Below are 19606 nucleotides of genomic sequence, written 5' to 3'. Positions count from 1 at the left end.
GGCCAGACAGTCTAGCGGGTTGTAGCTTTGTGGCTGGGAGCTAATCAAGGGCTAGGCCTCTGGCTAGGGAAGGGAAACCTAGGTACCGGGTTCCTACCAAGCCTGCTCAGGGCATTTCAGCACAGTCTGGTTCACTGTTTGCTGGAGACCAGCAGAGACAGCATTTTTGAGGTTGTTGCCCAGTGAGATTTGGGGGGGGACTGGAACATTATCTTGGATTAGGCTTGCAGGGGAAATCCTGACAGTGCAGCAAAGTAAACTGTGCTTTCCTATAATTAGCTACATATTGATTTTAAAAGGTTATAATTTCCTACTGGTTTGCTGCTTGATAAATAAGGAGTTGATTTTTCCCCCCTTAACTGCACCTCAGGAGCAACAAACCCAGGTTTGGGCATGAATAGGGATGTCATGATGATCCCAGGCAACAGGTTTCCTCCAGAGCCACCAAAGGGAAGAGCAAGGATGTGGAGGGCAGCAGGCCATGGGCGAGAGGACAGAGCTCTCTGAGCACTGTTTATAACTGAAGGGTGTGACTACTGCCTCGCAAGTCCCTCCTCTGTGTTCTGCTCATGTGTCACCCTCTGCCCGGAATGACCTTCTTTCTCCACAACCGGATATCTAAATCCTACCTAACACTGTGTGGCTGAAAGGCCATCTCCTCCACGAAGCCAGCCTGAGTTCCCCTGCCTGGCAAGAGCTCTCTTTACTATGAATTCCTACTGCCCGTCCTCGACTCCTCTGAGGCAGTTGGCACCAGACATTATGGTTACTTGGGGACAAGCCTCTGCTCCCTCCTGGAGACAGTTCACTGCAGTAACACGGTGCCTGGCACAGTATAGTTGCTCCGTAAATATTTATTGATGAGGCAATGGTAGGATGGATGGCCAGTCCCTGGAGAGAAGGATCCACTTCAGGTTGGTCTTTATGTCCCCAAATTGCCTAGTAAGGACTGGGCCACTGTCCTGGTTCACATCCCTGTAGCCTCCAGTCTGGATTACCGCAAGAGACTCCCAACCTGTCTCCCAGCCACTTCCTCAAGCTTTGCCAAACTCTTAGGATGTTCCAAACTGGTAGGGACCTTCTTCTCTCTGGGCTTTTGCACATGCTGTGCCCTTGGCCTGGAGTGCCCCTCCTCCCTGTCCATGAGGCAAGCTTCCGCCCATCCTTCAAGCCTAGACTCCAATGTTTACCTCTCACTAGCTTTCTAAGCCGCCGCCCACTCCTCTTCCGGGCAGTGTCTTCCGTTTCCCGGACCCTGGGCTCCCCCAGCATTTTTCTGCCTACTGGCTCTCTGATAGTTCCCATTCACCCTGGATTATAGTTATGTGTTTGTCTGTCCACCCTGCTGGACTGTTAGGATCTTGGGATGAGAGACCCTTTACTTCTCCTCTCCATGTCCTGGTGCCTGGACAACAATGCGGGGCTGGGAGATGTCTGAGGAACAGACGAGGGAATGAGTGGGTGCTTGAAAACCAGGGCTGAGTGGTAAGGAGGAGGAATGGTCCGCCCTTGTCTTAGGTGTGTTAGGTGATTTTCACATCTGCCTGACACCCTTCCAGGACCCAGGGGCCCAAGTGACTAGGAGACCTGGTAGGCAGAGCTGGAAAGGGCATTAGAGTCATCCCTGGTCTGTCCTTCCCAGGTCAGAGATGAGGGACCCAAGGTTAGGTGAAAGGAAGGGGCTTATCCTAGGTCACACAATCTACATGGGGTACACTCCCCACCCAGGCCCCAAGATTTGACTACTGCCTCAAGTCCATTTATTAATAAGACTCTGCAACATTAGGGGCCAGAACTGGGGGATTTGGGGTGGGGGGATTTAATGGGGAGAGAAGGAGGGAGAAGAAATCTAAGTTCCTCGAGAGAGATGAGAACTTACACTTAAGGTGTACCTACTTTGTGCCAGGCTCTGGATGAGCTGCTCTGACAGTTTATCTGGAATCTCAAGCACAGTCCTAGGAGGTAAGTTGTATTTACAGATGAAGAAACTGAGGCTCGGTTGCCCAAAGTCCCCACAGTTGGTAAAGCTGGGATTTGAACCCAGGCCTGGCTTGCCCAAAGGCTATGAGCTCTCTACTATGGTACCTCTTCCTGCGGAAGGGAATCAGAATCCTGGCCAAGTTTTTTGGGGGGATCAGAATGGTCTCTCTATGTGTATATAGAATAACTGCTCAGAATAAACCTTATGATTCAAAAAAAAAAGAATCCTGGTCAGGGCGTGGCTTCAGAGTTGGTCAATCGAGAAGGGCAGCAAAGCCTATGTTTTCTCAGTGGCCCAGACATCATCCTGTAGTTTTATGTTTTTCAAAGCAGAGAAGAAAGCTCTGAGATCTCCCAAGCCCTTGAAGAACCCTACTTCCTGGTACAGCAGGTAAGGCAAGAGGAAGGACAATAAGGCTTCAGCTTGGGGGCTGAGACTTAGGGGATTCCATCCACAGCATGATGGGGCTAACACAAGAGGCAATGTGGCCTTAGACCACATTAATGGAGGTGGAGTGTCCAGAAGGAGGGAGGTAATTACACTGCCAGGCCTTGCAGGGGTCATACAACAGTGTGAGCAGGGGTCCACTCCTGAGACCTCACACTGAAAGAGACAGTCTCGAGAGAGGGTGGGGATCATGCCACATGAAGGATGATTGGAGGAGGTGGGGATTTTTAGCCCAGAGAAGACACAGTGGGAAATGAGAACTGTCATCACTACCTCAAGGGCTCTCCAGTAGATGAGCAATTAGACAGATTCCTCTGGTTGTAAGAGCTGGAGCAAGGGCCAGCATCTGGAAGGTACAGCAAGACATACTTCATGTCGCTCCTCTTAAAGGACAAGAGGCTGCCTTAGAGGGAGTAAGGCCTCCATCACTGGAGGCATTCAAGTAAGATGATTAAAAGTTGATTCAGCATGAAGTTACGGGCTGGGCCAGGTGCCTCACCTCTGAGAGACGAGGAGAATGTCCAGCTCTGGGTGACCTTTACAGCAACACTCTAGTTTGAAGTTTTCTAAGGCAATACGTTAATTTGTTGTTGTTTTTGTCAGGTGCTGTTGAGTCAAATCCGACTCACAGTGACACTGTGTGACAGAGCAGAACTGCCCCATAAGGTTTTCTAGGCTGTAATCTTTACGGGAGCAGATCACCAGGTCTTTCTCCCACACGAATCTACTTGCTAAAAATTTAGATGCCTCGACCTTTGGAATCAGGAATTTCCTCTGAGAGTGGGGTCTGGGAATCCACATTTTAAGATGATTTTATCTGCATCTGGTTTGAGAATCACTGTCTGTGGGGTTGGGGGCTGGGGGAGATGCAGCAGTATCCCTCCCCTCTCCCCCATCCCTATCCCGAACATTAGAGAGATGCTCAGGGCCTCCCACTTGGCCCCTTGGCCCCTTAGTCCCAGGCCCAGTCCTGCAGTGCTGTAGGCCAGGATGCACTGACAGGCTGAGGCAGAGGTCACACCTGGTGGCTGTTTCACCTCCATCATGATCCTCTGGGGACATGGGGACCAAGTCTTGATATTGTCTGGCCTGGAATACGGGGTGGGAGAGAAGCATCCCTCAGATCTGGACTACTTCTCTGGTGTGTTTGCCAATAACAGGGAGGCAGACCAAGGCGATCAATGAGGAATCACACTAAGCAACGCTCTCTGGGCACCAGGAACTGCCAGGCACAGAGGAAGCACAGAGATTGTGAAAACTCATTCTGCCAAAGCCATTTCCCTCTGTTCTGAAGTTGACTTCCGAAATGCAGAGTGCTGGCAGGCAGGGAGATGTACATAAAGTTCGTCAAAACATTCACAGGAAAGGCAGAATGAAGCCAAGTCAGAAACCCAGTAATTGGGGAGTTGGCAGGGGAGCTGTGAGGCTGATTGAGAGCACATGCCTTAACCTGTCTGGACAAAGGAGGGGATGTTAATAGTAGGGGCAGAGGGAGGGAGCCTCCAGAGAACTTGGAAAAACCAAATAGTGACAGAGACCTGCAGAGATCAGCTCCCAAATTACCATGAGAACCAAGGTGAGGAGATTTCAGGGCGAATGATACTCACTGTGCCATCAAGATCCAAGACTCCCAAACCAAAGAGACCTAGGAGGTCACCCAGTCCAGCCCTCTGCCTACAGACTGGACAGCTGGTGCCCAGGCCAGGGTGGTCCTTGTATTGGGAGCATTTGCAAAGACTATCAGAGAAAGAGTAAAGAGGAGAGGGATGGAATGATGATGACCACGATGACCAGGACCTTAGCAGCTTTTAAGCACTTACTGGGTGCCAGGTACTGAGCCAAGAGCTTTCCATGTATCGTCTCATTGAACACGGACAACAATAATGTGAAGTACTATTAATCTCAGACCAGATCCTCCACCTTGGCCAATGGTATTGCAATTCCAGGAGCCATCCTTGACTTGGACCTCTTCTTCATCCAAACCATCAACCACTATGCAATGCCAATTCTACTCCCTAAACAGATCTTGAATCCTTCTACTTCTCATACCTCCAACTGCTACCACCCTAGTCCAACCCACTGTCTCTCACCTAGACTGCTCTCCCTGCTTCACCTCTCCCCTCCCAACCACCTATTCTTCACTCAGCTGCCCAAGTCATTTTCTCATAATACAAATCTGGTCAGGTCCCTTCACTCCTAGAAAGCTTTCCATGACTCCCCATTGCCTGCAGGATAAAGTCCAAACTGATAAGCAGCACTTATTAGATCCTCCTCCATGATCTGACCAGTTCCCTGCTTACTCAATCCCACCTCCTGCCACTGTCCCCCAGAGGACCCCCCACTCCAGCCACTGAGCTCCTTGGGGCTCCCTCCCTGAGAAATGTTCTCCCACACCTCCCTGGCTTGTACATGCTGTTCCACCATCCTGAGTTTCCCTCACTCCCTTGCCATCTGTGGCACTCATCCTTCAAGACTTAAGTCAGGCATCATCACCTCTGGGAAGTCTTCCTTAACTGCGCCCTCCCCACCTCCAGGTAGAAGCCCCAGCCTCTCAGCCTTCAAAGCAGTCTGCACATCCCTCCACACTGTGTTTTAATTATGTGTTGGTTTGTCTGTCTCAGCTAGACTGTAAGCATGCGAGCCCTTTAAGTAAGGACTGGAATTTGATCTTTCCCATCACCACTGCCACATAATTAGAGCTCGATGACTATCTCTGAGATGAAAATAGGTATACAAGCAACCATAATGCCAGGTAGATCATTGTGAGAGACAGGATTATAATGAGCCACAAAGAAGAGGGAAGGGAGTGTAAGTCTTGTTGAAAGAGGTGGCGTTGGAGAGTGGTCCTAAAGCATGGGTAGGGTTCCAACAGGCAGGGATGGGGAAGACAGAGCTGGCTTGGGGGCTCTGCCAACTGTCTGTTGGGGATGCTGGCATGGCAGGGCTCAGAAGCAGGCCTCAGGCCCAGCTTTGGCATCGAGTCCACTGGCAACTCTGACCTTGGGGGATTCCAGCTCTAAGGTGCCTTCCAGCCATAGGAGTATGGAATCTGAATTCCCAGGGTAGATTGCCTTTCCTGTAGGTCACCAGAAGAAGAAATAAATGTGGACATTTAAATACTTTGGCCAGACTCCCCATTTTTCTGAAGAACTTCCCTTTATTCACCCTGCAGCTTCGTCCTACTCAAACAGTGACCCTTTTCCATTCTCTCATTTTATCCTCTCTAGGCCCAAGGCTTGCAAGTAGCTGGAAGGGAACCAGGTCTTGGGGGGAGCTGGGGGTCAGGAAGGCCTTTCCTTCTGCTTCCTGAGACCCTGTGTTCTTTGGGACTATGCAGAGACAGGGGAGAAGACAAGTTTCTGTGCTAAGAAAAGTGACTGGATGTGTTGACAATGTCTCATAGTAACTGGGGACTTGGACAAGCGTCTCCAGAATCCCACATTCAAACAAGAAAGCACATTTTCTCCCAAACTGGTCAGCTGTTACCAGGAAGTGGGCTAGGGGCCTAGCCATGCAAGTGTGCAATTACAAACCAAGCGATCGTTCCCCTTCATTGGCATCAGGCGCTTAGCTGAGGCTGAGGCTCACCGCGTGCCCACGAGCACACCTGGGGCTCATGAGCACAAGATTAAGAGATTTGCCTGGTTTCGATTAAATTAAAAAAAAACAAAACCAACAAAAAAACAAAAAAGGAAAATGCTTCAAGGTAAAAGGGTCAAGCTGAGCGGACTTTCAGTGTCTGAGAAACTACAGCACAGTTTCTGGAACCCACTCCTGGGGGGCAGGGAAGAGGTAGAAGAAGAATGTGGGGAAAAGAGAGAGAGGAATGGATGGGCATTTCTGGAGCGCCTAAGTGGCAGGTGGAGCCCTGGTGGCACAGTGGTTAAGAGCTACACTGTGCTACAGCTGCTAAACAAAAAGGTCGGCAGTTCAAATCCACCAGCTGCTCTTTGGAAACCCTATGGGGCAGTTCTACTCTGTGCTGTAGGGTTGCTATGAGTCAGAATTGACTCAACAGCAATAGGTTTGGTTTTGACATGGCAGGCACTGAGTTTTGCCTAAATTGGGAGGCCAAAGGGTACAGTCATTAAGGATAGGAGATCAGGGCCAGCCTACCAGGTTCAAATTCTAGCAGTGCCCGCTCCAATTTTGTGTCCTTAGGCTGTGCATAACCACTCAGAGCCTCTGTTTCCTCAGCAGTGAATTCAAGGTGTTATGAGCATGAAATGAGCAAATAAAGAGTTTACAACCCAGGCTGGCTACACAGTAAATGCTCACTCAGTGTTGGCTATTCTATGAACGTACTTAATCTTCACAATAACCTACAAGGTACTGTAATAATAACTCTGACTATAATCATCAACACCAAGCTGGTTCTTATGAAGCAGAGGTCAAATATACCCGTTCTCCAACTTCTTCACTATTTCTGACACTGGCTGTTCCTCCACCCCCTCAATGGCACTCTTTCTCCACTGGGTTCAATAATTCATTGGAACAGTTATAAAGAACTCGTGGAAACAACATAACTGCAATAACAATAACAGAGAAGGATATAAACAAAGATATGCAGAGGGCGACGTTCGGGAAGGGTCCCAGCACAGGGCCTCATTGTCTAAAAGGATACCACTGATATCTCAAAAGGAACCCCCTTACCCTTCCTGAAAACCACTGTTCACTCTTACCCATCAGGAAACTTTCAAACAGGAAACTCAATGACGTCTCTTGGTGAGCTTGGCTATTGGTTGCTCCTCTCAGCTCTTGGCCAGGGTTCAGTCTTTCTATTCTGATGCCACTGTCTGGGTCTGCTCATTGTCTGTTTCTCCTGATACTGCTTTGCAGCTGCCTCTGTCACAGGTTTACTTGGTCTGGAAGGGTCATAGCACTGGGCCCCAAGTCTAAACGACACTCCCATCCTGGCTCTCATCATCAGGAAGCCTCATCTGAGGCTCCAGGTTCTAGGGTTTTTATAGGCTAGCCCATGCACTCCTTGTTAATTACAAGGTGGGCTCCCAACCAATCTGGGTAAAGGTCAGACTAGGGGAGAGGGCAGCCAATCCTGGTAAAGGTCAACTGCAGGGTGAGTTGTAAACCAACCAATTGCTTTCAAGCCAATTATGCGGACAGTAAACCAACCAATCACTTGCAAGCTACTTATGGTGGGGAAGGGGGAGAGGCCATATAAAAAGCCCACTGAGCCACAGGTAGAACTTGTATTCCCCTCAGTTTTCAGATAAGAAAACAGGCTCAGAGAGAGAAGATTCACTGCCCAGGTCACACAGCTGGGAAGAGGCAGGGCTAGGACTCAACTCCAAGTTGCACTGATCTCATTGCACCTCAATTCTGGTGTTAGGAGCCTGCCGATTCTTCTGGCACCTGGGATCTCAGCCCTGTAGTGGAAGTCCCATCTGCCCTCAACAGGTCACCCTCACCTGATGGGATTCATGGAACAGAGAAGGCTGCCCTCAGTGGGTCCCCACTCTATCCTTACAGATGTAGGAATCATGGGTCAAAAGATATCGAGGCAAGAATCCTTGTGGTTCTTCTTCCCCACACCCTCTATGGCTCCTCCCCAGCTGGGAGGAAACAGCGAGCAGTGGACTCGTAGTCAGCAGACGTGCGGATTCCTGCCCCAGCTCTGCCACTAACCCTATATGTGACCTTGGGCAAGTCACTTTTCCCATCTGTAAAATGAGGGGGTTAGATTCAACCATTCTGAGTTCTCCAAGACTCTAAGTTTACAATTTTGAGGATCAGAGTATCACATCTCACATATTAAGACGACAAATGGAGTGTTTCAGCCAGTTGACCACAATGAGGAGTAATAACCCATCCATTGAGTGCTCCTTTGGAAGCACATCCATTTAGCACATGTCATAAATTCAACGGGCTTTCAGAAAAGTTCTGGGCGAGCGGGGAGAGAACCATTATTTACTTTGCACGCCCCAAGCCCTGGCTTGAGGCTTCCACAAATAAGAGTTCAATTATGGTACAGCAACCTGGTGACACAGGGACTATTTGCAATGTCATTTTACAGAGGAGGCAACTGAGGCTCAGAGAAGTCAGGTCTTATAGTAGGGATGACCTTTCAACCCAGGTATATTTGACTCCAAATCTATGCTCATTAGAAGATTCCGATAAAACAACATATTCCAAGCAAACAAATGAATCCTTTTTTGTTGTTGTTTTGCTGTTTTTAAAGCACCTTGCCTTCTAGGAGCCACTCTTCCACAATCCTCCTTCTGCAGAGCGGCGACCTGAGTTTACATAGCTACATAGTTTGCAGCCCCAAACTACAGCTATCCGGGAGCAAACCAAGCCTAACCAAGACCTGGAAAGCTCACGTCTGAATCTCTAGCGCATGGCTGGCTCATTGCTTCTGAAATCAGTGAAGTTGGAGTGCCTGTTGCTGCAGCACAACAGGCTGCCCTGGCTGAGTGATAATTGCACTGGCAGTGCAGAACCCACTCCCCGTGTTTCCCATCCTTGACAGTTCTCTTGTCCTATCTGGGTTCCTTCTTTGCAGGCAGTTTACCAGATGTCCAAGCACCAAGTCCACGTGCATCGGGACTGGTCCTTGTGCAACAGGCATCACCCTGGAGCCAAGGCCCCCTCCTACCTGAGGTCAGTCTCTGCTTGGTAAGCTGAGCACCACTGCTTCTGGGCAGAGTGGGCGAAGCATGGGCTTTGGAGCTGGGCATGCCCTTTATCAATCATGTGATCCTGGGCAAGCCACCTCACCTTTCTGGGCTTCGGCTTGTATATTTGAGAAATGGGGGTGATATTTTCTCTAAGTGACATGTACAGATGAAATGAGCACAGTGCTTCTTGATCGAGGTTTCATAGAAGCACCAAAGCGGCTGCTGGGAGGGGAAGGAGATGTGGGCATGGTGGGGGGCAGGGCGGGGGGACCTGGTGCTCCCCTGGTGTTGGTGTTAATGGCAGGGTTCAGCCTCTAATTTTGGATGGAGGAAAGGGTTCTGCAGTTTAAAAAAAAATCACTGCTGTAGTTATTGTGGAGGCAGTTGGCACCTAGCGGGGACTTAAATGTTAATGTTTTCCTCTTTCCTTCTTCTTGCCTCCCCTATAACTCTCTCCCCCTGGACTCTTTATTAGATGGCTCAGCTAAAAACCAAACCCAGTGAACGGAGAGAAGGCAGCAGGGCTATGAAGGGCCTTCACAACGTCAAGTGAATCGCCGCAGGTGTGACGTCCCACAGTGGGACTGGGGGTCAAAGTTGCTGTGACCCAGATACAACATGTTACAGCCACCTCAGCTCCAGCTCCAGGCTGAGGTCCCCCTGCCGACAAACAGCATCTAAGAACAAGGCTCCCAGGAAACACGTGCAGGTCCCTGCTCTACCAACATGCCATTCACAACAGGCTTTCTCCTCCTCCTCTGCTCCTGAAGGGAAGGACCCAAACGGAAACAGCAAGCTTTGGCCATACATGAAGGGCCACAAGGTGGGGGTGGGGCGGTGCTGAGTACGCTGGTCCGGCTGCTTCCTGCAAATGAGCAGGAACTACCAGACTGTGAGGCCCCAAGAAAGAATAGAACCTGCCACCAACCCTGCTCACTTTTCACCGATCATCTGTGAAAACAGAGACCTTCTCCAGAGAGCAGTTTGGCAACTGGAGCCACAGCGCCACCTTCAGGCTTATTTCTACCTTGCATTTTCTGTACAAAAGGCCACTTGTCAGCCCACAGGTAATATGCTAGGGGGAGGAGAGCTCAAATCAAATCCACTAAACCTACGAGGTGTTGTGTCGCTAATGTGCTCAGACAAGCAAGCTTGGGGTGGAGAGAAAGGTTGGTGCTAACAAGTGTTCTGCAGCTAGGGTGTCAGGACCTTTCTTCTGGCAGGAAACGTGCAGAACTGGGAGCCAATCATCTCTCATCGTAGAGATGGGGAAACTGAGGCTCAGAGACCCGTCCACAGTTACACAGTGAGTTGGAGGCAGAGCTAGGACCTGAACCCAGGCTCTTGAAGCTTCCTGTGACTCTCGACTTTGATGGCAGTTAACCTGTTAATTCCACAATAATTTTACTGTGTAAGAGACAGCCCCCATGGGCCTGCAACACATACCAGAGAGCAGTTCCTTCTCAATCAGAAATGTCAGGAGATGGGGCCAAGTTTAGAGATTGCAGCTCCAGATGAGCATCAGAGCATGGGCTCCACGGGTCCAGGGAGAAGCCTCTCTGCTCTCACCGTAGACATGAAGGGATTTATTTCACAGGACTCACCTACCTTCCTACGTACCTGCATGCTCACCCTCTCCATCTGGCAAACTCCTACTCATCCTTCATGACCCACCTCACAAACTATTGTCTTGTGAAGCCTTCTCTGACTCGTTCTCCATGCCAAAAGAGTCAATCATTTCTGCCTTGCACCATCAGCGATTATGGATAGATCCCTCTGTATTGTAATGATTTGTGTGTCTGTATCTAGATGGCCAGGAACAAGACTTTACTTCCCTGTGTCTCCAAAGGCCAGCTCAGAGTCAGGCATGGAGCAGGTAGGTTCAGGAAACTTATCTATCCATGATAGATGGATGGGTGGATGGATGGATGGATGGATGGATAGATGGATGGATGGACGGACGGACAGCAGGCCAATGAGGTAAGCATAGGGGATGGGGAATCGCTCTTTATATCCTAGAACAGGGATGGCATCTGCTTCTAAGGAGGTCAAAAAGCATAGGTGAGGGTGTACATGCAAAGGGGAGCTGTGTGTTGACAGCACCCATCGGCCTCCTCCTCCTGGCTACCCGGGGAACCTACTGGAAATCAGAGAGTGGTTCTAGGTGAAGTTCCATGGCCTTGCACTAGAATCACCTGCAGAGTTTGTTAAATGCAGGTTCCTGTGCCCTGACCACAGAGATTCTGATTCTGGGGTGGGGCCTAGGAATCTGAATTTTTAATGAGTCTTACACAAGTGACTCTGATGCACAGGCAGGTTTGACAACCACTCACTGAAGAGGACAGGCATACAGGAACATGCCAGAAATTGCCTTTGCTGACTGGCCCACCCATCCAGAGAGGTTGAGGAATTGACCCAAAATCCCACAGATACAAGTGGCAGAAAGTGCATTACAGTCCTCAAACAGCTAGAAGCCCAGAGGGAGGGGAAGGCCTCTGACCCTCTCCCCCGGCCTTTGGGAGCTGGCACACTCCCTGAAAAACAGCCTCCCCACCCCACGAGCCACAGTGAGCAGGGCCTGCCTTGCACCCCCATGCTCTCCCCAAGCCCAAAGTGGTGGGGTTTACTCTGTGTTTACCGATAGAGAAGCCAGCAGCTGTTTTCAGGGTCTGTTTCTACCTAAACACAGCTCTCACTCCCAAACATGGGCTCTGCCAGCAAACATTACCAGACCTGGAATACTAGCCGCAGTTGTGTTTAGGCTGGAAAGGGCTCAAGGATGCTGACAGGACCAGAAGATCATTCTGGACCACGGAACAGCCAAACATCCTGGCAACCACGAGTGGGCAAGCAGCCCTCCCAGGCCAGCTGGTGAGCCACTGGAAGGAGGAGAAAGGGCCCACTGGAAGGCAAAAGAAAACATACAGCATCACCCAAACCCTTGCTTATCCCTATGGTCCAACAGTACTGAAGCGCCAGCCACACTGCCCCTTTGGTGAGCACCTACTATGTGCCAGGCCCTGTATTCAGTGCTTTATAGAGGTACCTTACTGATTTCGTTAATCCTCACAAGCACCTTTTAATCTTCACAATAACTGGTAATATCATTATGCCCATTTCACAGATACAGCAACTGAGGTCCAGAAAAGTAAAGTGACTTGCCCAAACTCTGAGCTGGTCAGACACAGAGTCAGAACTTGAATCCAGGTTTCTCTGCTTTTTCCAGGCTCCCTTGCTGCCAGCCATGCTGTGCCCCATGTACGTCTCTGGCTCTGGCCTCCCTGCCTCTGTCCATGCTACTCCATCAGTCCAGACTGCTTTGCCCCTATGGCCACTGAGCACGCTCCTTCTAGTTCTTCAGATCCAAGTCACAGCCACTTCTTCCCCCAAGCCCTCCTCATCCCATCTCCCACAGGAACAGAGAAGGTCATTGCTGTCCTCCCATAGCACATGGCTTGAACTTGTATTCAGCCCCATTTTCCTCTGCCTTGCAGTTGCTGGTTTCCATGACAATGCCTCCAGCCCCCCAGCCCCTGGCTACCCCAGATCTGCCCCTCATATTTCTACCCCCGCAGCAGGCTCTCAGGAGTCGGAATCGACTCGATGGCAGCAGGTTTGGTTTTTGATTTAGGCTTTCAGAAGGGCTCTTTGGTGAGCTTCACAGGTCTAGACTTCGCACTAAATAAGTTGCCCATCCCGACCAGTGGCTGCTCGTCATTGCTGAGGGCGGTATGCTCTTGAAAATGCACTGGATTCTAAGCTAGAAGACCTAGGCTTGAGACCTGGTTCTGAAGCTAATTTACTACGTGACCATGGCCAAGTCACTGAGCTTCTCTGGACCCCAGGTTCCATCTACAGAATAGGTGGGTGGGGGGGAGTAGATGAACTCTACGGCCCACTGACTCTGTCATTGCACTTAATGTACACGGAATGGGGCATCCTACGTCGGGCATTTGCATCTGTATTAAGGGTTGAATATCTTGAGCCCTCAGAGTGGCCGTGAGGTGCTTGCCTGAGGGAGACCGAGGCAGGTTCAGCTGGAACAGGGATTTCTGACTACAAGGAGGGAGATATCAGTTTGGGTGGGTCAGATAAGGGGCCTTGAATGACAGGAAAGGAACATGGAACTGACTGGATAGGCAGTGGGGAGTGGTTGCTGCTCCCTTGTGGGGAAGGACAGGAAACTGGGGATGGGGACCACTCATCTGGTACTGCCGTGGCGGATGATGGAAGGAGAAGCTAGCCTAGAGACACCACTCAGGAGTCTGCTCCATGTAGGAAGCCGGGCTATCATGAGATGAGGGTCTGGGACAGCTCGAGTGACAGGGATTGAAGAAGGGAGAAGTTCTGGAGACAGTCCAAAAGGAGAATCTCCAGGACCTGGTGATGCCAGCATGGGACAGGGAGGAAAAGGGAAAGCAAAGAAAGCTCAGAGGTTTGATCCTGGGGCTGATGAGATCCAGAGAGGGGTGAGTCCAGTGACAGATGTGGGGAAAGAGGCTAAGTGCCTGTGAACAGGAACAAGGGAAAGAAGACCTGGGTTCAAGTTTCTGCTACTGCCCCTTACCTGGAGCAGGTCACTGTTCTACTCTGAGCCTGTTTTCTCATCAGTAAAATGGGTATATAGAGTCCTGCCAACCGATAGGAATGTTGTGAGGCTTTCATGCAGTAAGGAACATATAATGCCTGCACATGCTAAGCCTCAAGACTTCGACTATTATAATGGCTATGGGTTAGCAATCAATTTTTATCCCACAGTGTAATAACAACATCTCCCATTTACTGATCACCTGCCAAGTGTCAGGCACTGTGATAAGTCATTTGTACTCACGATCTGATTTCTTCCTCCCAAGAATTCTACAAGACCTCCTGCATTGTATGGATGCCAACACTGATGATCAGAGAAATTAGGTGACTTTCCTAAGATTTTATAGCTAGAAAGTGGCCATCACTTCCCACAAGCATTTATTAGGCACCTAGAAGGAGCCCTGGTGGCGCCTGGCTGCTAACTGAAAAGCTGGCAGTTCAAACTCACCCAGCAGCTCAGCAGAAGAAAGACCTGGCGATCTGCTTCCATAAAGATTACAGCCAAGAAAACCCTATAGGGCAGTTCTACTCTGTCACATGGGGTTGCTATGGGTCGAAATCGGCTGGACAGCACCTCCCAACAATGGCAGGTGGCAGGCACTGGTTGGGATACCATGGAGGGTAAACCCTGGCTTGGGCCTGCCAGGCACCTCATTGCAGCTACCAGGCCACAAGGGGAACAGCTTCCTTTGAGCTATTTGTTCTGGAATTCTATTCTGTCTGCCTTGAACGTTGATAGACAGGGGACAGATATCTCCTGGCTTGACGCGACTCGGTTTCTCTGCAAGCTGGGCACTGGGAAGGGATGTCAAGCCTTGAGACCATTGTTCATGATCACCTGCTGCACCCGCCCGCCTGCCTTTTATCCAACTTTGCTGGGTGCTATTATTCAGCTCTGAGCCATCACCAGGAGCTGCAAAGCAGTTAATTACAGAAGTATAATCCCCTTCTTCACAAGAAGCTGATCTTCTAGGGTTGTGAGAAGATAAGATCTATGCCTCTTTCAGTTCCTTTATTCTCTCATCAACATAGATTCATATTTCAGTTTCCTGCATCAGAAACAAAAAGGAAACTCGCTCGGCCCACTGCTGCCTGAGCGAGATAAATTAGCCTACACAAAGAACCAGTCCTATAAACTCAATCTCTTTCCCTTCCTTTCATGTTTGTGATTATAAACAGAGTCAAGGGCAGTTGAAATATATCCCTTTGCCTGCCTGCCTGCCTTGTCCTCCTCAAAGAGAGGAGACAAATGTGGGGCGCTGACAATCTGCGTGGTCCCGGGGAAAGAGGAACACAGGCCCCCCACGATCCGACGCCAGCCTGGTGAGCAGATCAGATAGAAAGACCTTTGTCTCCATGCATTCTCTGGTCACAAAATTGTTTCAAAAGGCCACCGAGAGAAGCTGGACGCCATGCCACTGTGAATGCTTTCATTTTCTTGATGGCAATGTGTGTGATGCTATTTGCTCCAAATAAAGGGCCCTTCGATTTGGCGGGATGTGCTGCAGGACTGTGCCAGGGCCGCCGGCCAGCTTGAGAAGTGTGCAGACATGGGTCGCCAGCAGATCAGACCACAGAACAAGGCCAGTTTTAGCAGCCCCGGGGAGCAGAGCCCAGGCTCTTGTGAGAGAACAGGTCCACTGACCCAGGGAAGTCCCCAGTGAAATGACATTACCCTTCTAAAGAAGAACAGAGTGAGTATTATTATTATTATCGTTCTTGTTGTTGCTGCTGTTGAACTGTATTTGTTGCTTTTTAGGGGTTTCCCTGGAGTTACTAACTGTTGAGAGTTCAATCAGCAGATGAGGAACAAGGGGATCGTAGGAATGGGTTGATTGCCCAAGGAAACAGAGCAAGTTTGTAGCAGAACTGGGAATAACACAAAGTATGATGGTAACGATGGATCAGGCGCTTACCATAAAGTATCAGGCACTAGGCTAAGCATCATCTTACCATCTTCAATAACTAAGAAGAAAATATTATTACCCCCACTTTGTTTTTGTCGTTAGCTACCGTCAAGTCCACCCCGACTCATGGAGACCCCATATACAATTGAACGAAACCTCCATGGAAGGTGAGAACGCTACCAGTGAGCCCCCCATGAATGCCTCATTACCCCCATTTACAGATAAGGAAATAGAGGCTTAGAGGAGGCAAGCTACTCGCTGCAGGTCACACAGCTAGTGCCCACTCCAGAGCCCCTGTGTTGAGTCACCACACAAAGCTGCCTCCCCCAGGCACTCCTCTCTGGCATCCTGACTTTCCTCAGAGGCTTTTTTGCAACTTCTGATTGAGAGAGGAAAAAAAAATCTAATGTTTGAAAGATAATGAAGAAAGGGAGGAAGGGAAAAGGAGAAACTGAATGTAGGAGCCCAGCTGGTCCCTATAATCAAATGTCATCCCACAAGATGTAAGACAACGTCTTTAACAGACTCTGAGATTCAGTTATCCCTTTCTAGTTCCAGCAGACTCGTCATCATGTAAACCATCCTTTCACTGTAAACACACCCTAATTCACAAACAGAATATAAAGTAAATTATGTTTGAAAGTCATGTAGCTTCTGCACCATCGCTCTTCAGAGACACACACCTCAGAATTCACTCCCGAGGGGAGAGGTCATTAACAGCCTTGAGCAACCTCCAGGTCAAGGTCCGGGGCCTGCTACCTGGAATGTCCCACTGATGGCTAAGAAGTGCACGCTGATTCTGAGGCTCAATCAATCATTTCCATTTCGGGGCTTCGAAAGTACTCCTCTCTCCCCTCCTGGCCACCATTTTTCAAGTCCTCAGAGGAAGGACAGTAACTCTTGGTTCCGTCTAGGTCATCAGAGATACTTTTTCAGAAGGTTTTCCAAGTGTGACATCTCAGGTAAGGGCCAACACATCAGATGTTTCTAACAGCTGCCTGGGGAGGGACATGCCCAGCCCAGCCCGATTCTTCTAGATCACTGGGCCTTCCCATGGAGCAGGCACCAACCTTACCAAGAGAGATAAGCCAACCCAGCACATCCCCCTATCCACCCCCCACCACTAGCTCCTAAACCTGGTTCTTCATTCCATTCCTCTTGAGTACTTTTTTAAAAAACTTTTCTCCAAAGTAATACATGTTTGGTGGAACATGTTCCTCAGTAGTGTTGTATGAAGCAAACATTTCCCCATTCTCCTCTATCGTCCTCCCCTACCCTAACTCCACACTCCTGAGTGACCCAGAGTTACCAACAGTTTGATGTGTTTCCTTCCACACATTTCCTTTCGTTTATATAGATGTTACAGTTTCCCCCAAGCCAATTTTTTGCTCTTTTTACAAACATGTGATTAAACCATACATGCTTTTCTGCCACTTGGTATTTAGGATTAATAAAATATCATGGACATCTTTTCAGGTCAATACCAAGATGTCTGACTCATTCTTCATAACGCTGCATGCGTGATATGACATAGTTTGTACCCTAACTTTGCAAACCATCCTATATCATTTGTCCCTCCCAGATATTATGTTATGCCCTAGCCTGATCCCTGATCCCTCTGAATGTCACGGTTTCCCTCCATTCATAAACTATCTTTGGCAAGGTACCTCCCAGGCTGGCCCAGCCTTGGGGAGGGGACCCATACATGCTCACAAGGGCAGTCCTTGCCCAACGTAGTCTGGGCCTTTCAGGCAAGACCCAGACAGGCTTGTAAAAGCAGGTTTCACTGCCATGAAATCTGAACTTCCTTTTAGCAATGAAAAAAACATAAAGCATAACTAAGACATCATAAACAGGCATGCAAATATACTACACATAATCCTAGGCATAAACCCAATCGCCGCCAAAAAGACTTAAGAAAACAATCCTTGAGAACGCAAAAAGACGTTGTTTACCAAAGAAAGATTTTTATAATGCCGCTGCTGCATTTTATTAGAGAGGGAAGAGGCCTGAAGAGCAGACAAGCTAAAGAAGATTTCTGCACTCATTTAAACTGAATGCTAAAACACTCTGGGTCTGAAATGTTTCAAAACTGGAAGTAAATTCTTCAAGGCAATCTGCTTTCCTAGAGCACTTTTATGGAAGTCACATTTGAGCAGTTTCAGAAATCGAAATGAAATCTCACAAAATGTATTAAGAGTTTGCATTCTTTAGAACTAGTTATTCCACTTCTGGGACTTTATCCTAAAAAAACAATCAACAATGCCAGCAAAGATGCATATATAAGGATGTTCATTCCAGCATTACTTATAATTAAAAATAATAATAGTAAAAGAAAACAAGCTAAATGGTCTTCAACAGGGAAATGTAACAGTACACAATGATTAAAAAACATATTTGCAAAGTATTGAATATCAAGAATAAATGCTTATGTTATGATGTTAAGTTAAAAAAAGGGAGATATAAAATTGTAAATTAAACTATGTAATAAATACACAAAGAAAACACTGGACGGAAATACATCAAAACAATAACAGTGGTTATCTCTGGGTGGTAAAACCATGTATTATTTTTCTTCTTCTCTTTTACTTTTGGGTGATTTACAAATTTTCTAAAATAAACTTACAGTGTTTTGATAATGGAGTAATTTAAGTAGTCTTAAACCATACACAAAAGATAAAACTGATTCTACTGACTTTTTTTTTTTTTTAAGGATCATGAGATGGTGTGTATGAGAAGGGGTGAGCATAGATAAAGTGAATGGTTTTCTGGGTGGGGGGATGATGGAGAAAAGCCCCTCACTCTTTGGGGTCTCTAAGAGTGTATGCCATACTGTGCGATACCTTCTACACAACAATTGGTGCACAAAGAAAGCTTAATACCAACATCAAATAGATGATGCTGTCAATTCACTCAACATTTACTATGCAACTACTATGTGCCAGGCACGAAGGGAAATGACTAGCTTGACAATTTAGCTTACTAAAAAAGGACTACGCTTTGACTCTGTATCATGTATGACTTACAGCATATTGCTTACCTTGATTTTCCTTCCATTGTTCTCAAAGAGGAAAACAAAAAGAAAAGTGAACAAGTTGAGCTTTGCAATGCATGTCAAGAAAGAACAAATTGGAAGTAACCCCAGATCTTCAATGGACTCTGCTAAGAGTACCCTTCATTACAGCTAGCTCTGGAAAGATGCAGCCAGGCAGTCATCACACTAAGGCTTGCCATTTCTGCTGTTTGTTCTGTAAGTATCTGGCTGATGAGTGCTCTAAACAGGGCTGGCAAACAGTCATTAATCTATTCATTCAACGTATAATTATTCAATACCTACTATGTGGTGGAACTATTCTAGGAGCTAAGGGTAATGCAAACAACGTCCTTATAGTCATGGTGCTTATATTTTAGTGCCAGAGACAAGCAGCAAGCAAACAAAAATATAAACTAATAGAGTCAGGTCATGATCACTATTATGGAAAAACATAAAACATACTAAGAAAAGAGTGACAGAAAGCTCTTTTCTAGATAGAAAAGTCCTCTCTAAGAAAGTGACATTTGAGCAGAGACTTGAATAAAGTGACTGAGTAACATGAATATCTGAAGTAGTGTTCCATGTTGAAAGAACACGTGCAAAGGCCCTGAGGCTTGATCACAGCAAGAAAACCACTCTGGCTGGAGCTCTGTGAGCCAGAAGGAGAGCAAATAGAAGTGAAGTCAGAGATGTAGCCAAGAGCTAGATCATGTAGGGCTTAAAAGTGATGATAGGCCACTGGACAGTTTTGAGCAAAGCAGTAAAATGATCTGATTTCTGTTTAAAAGGATCACTCTAGCTACCATGTGACAGGGTAAAAGTAAAAAGAAGAATTCAGTATAGGAAGCTGTTTCAGAAATCAAGTGAAAGATGACAGTGGAGATGGTGAGAAGTAGTAGGACTCAAGACATATTTCAAAGGTGAAGTTCACAGGATTTGGGGATGGACTGAATGTGAGGCAAGAGAAAAAAAAAAAAGTGTCAAGAGTCCAAGGTCTTTGGCATGAGAAACC

Source organism: Trichechus manatus, unplaced genomic scaffold, assembly GCF_000243295.1.
Source record: "Trichechus manatus latirostris isolate Lorelei unplaced genomic scaffold, TriManLat1.0 scaffold00191, whole genome shotgun sequence".
Lineage (NCBI taxonomy): Eukaryota > Metazoa > Chordata > Mammalia > Sirenia > Trichechidae > Trichechus > Trichechus manatus.
This window is presented reverse-complemented; position numbering follows the sequence as displayed.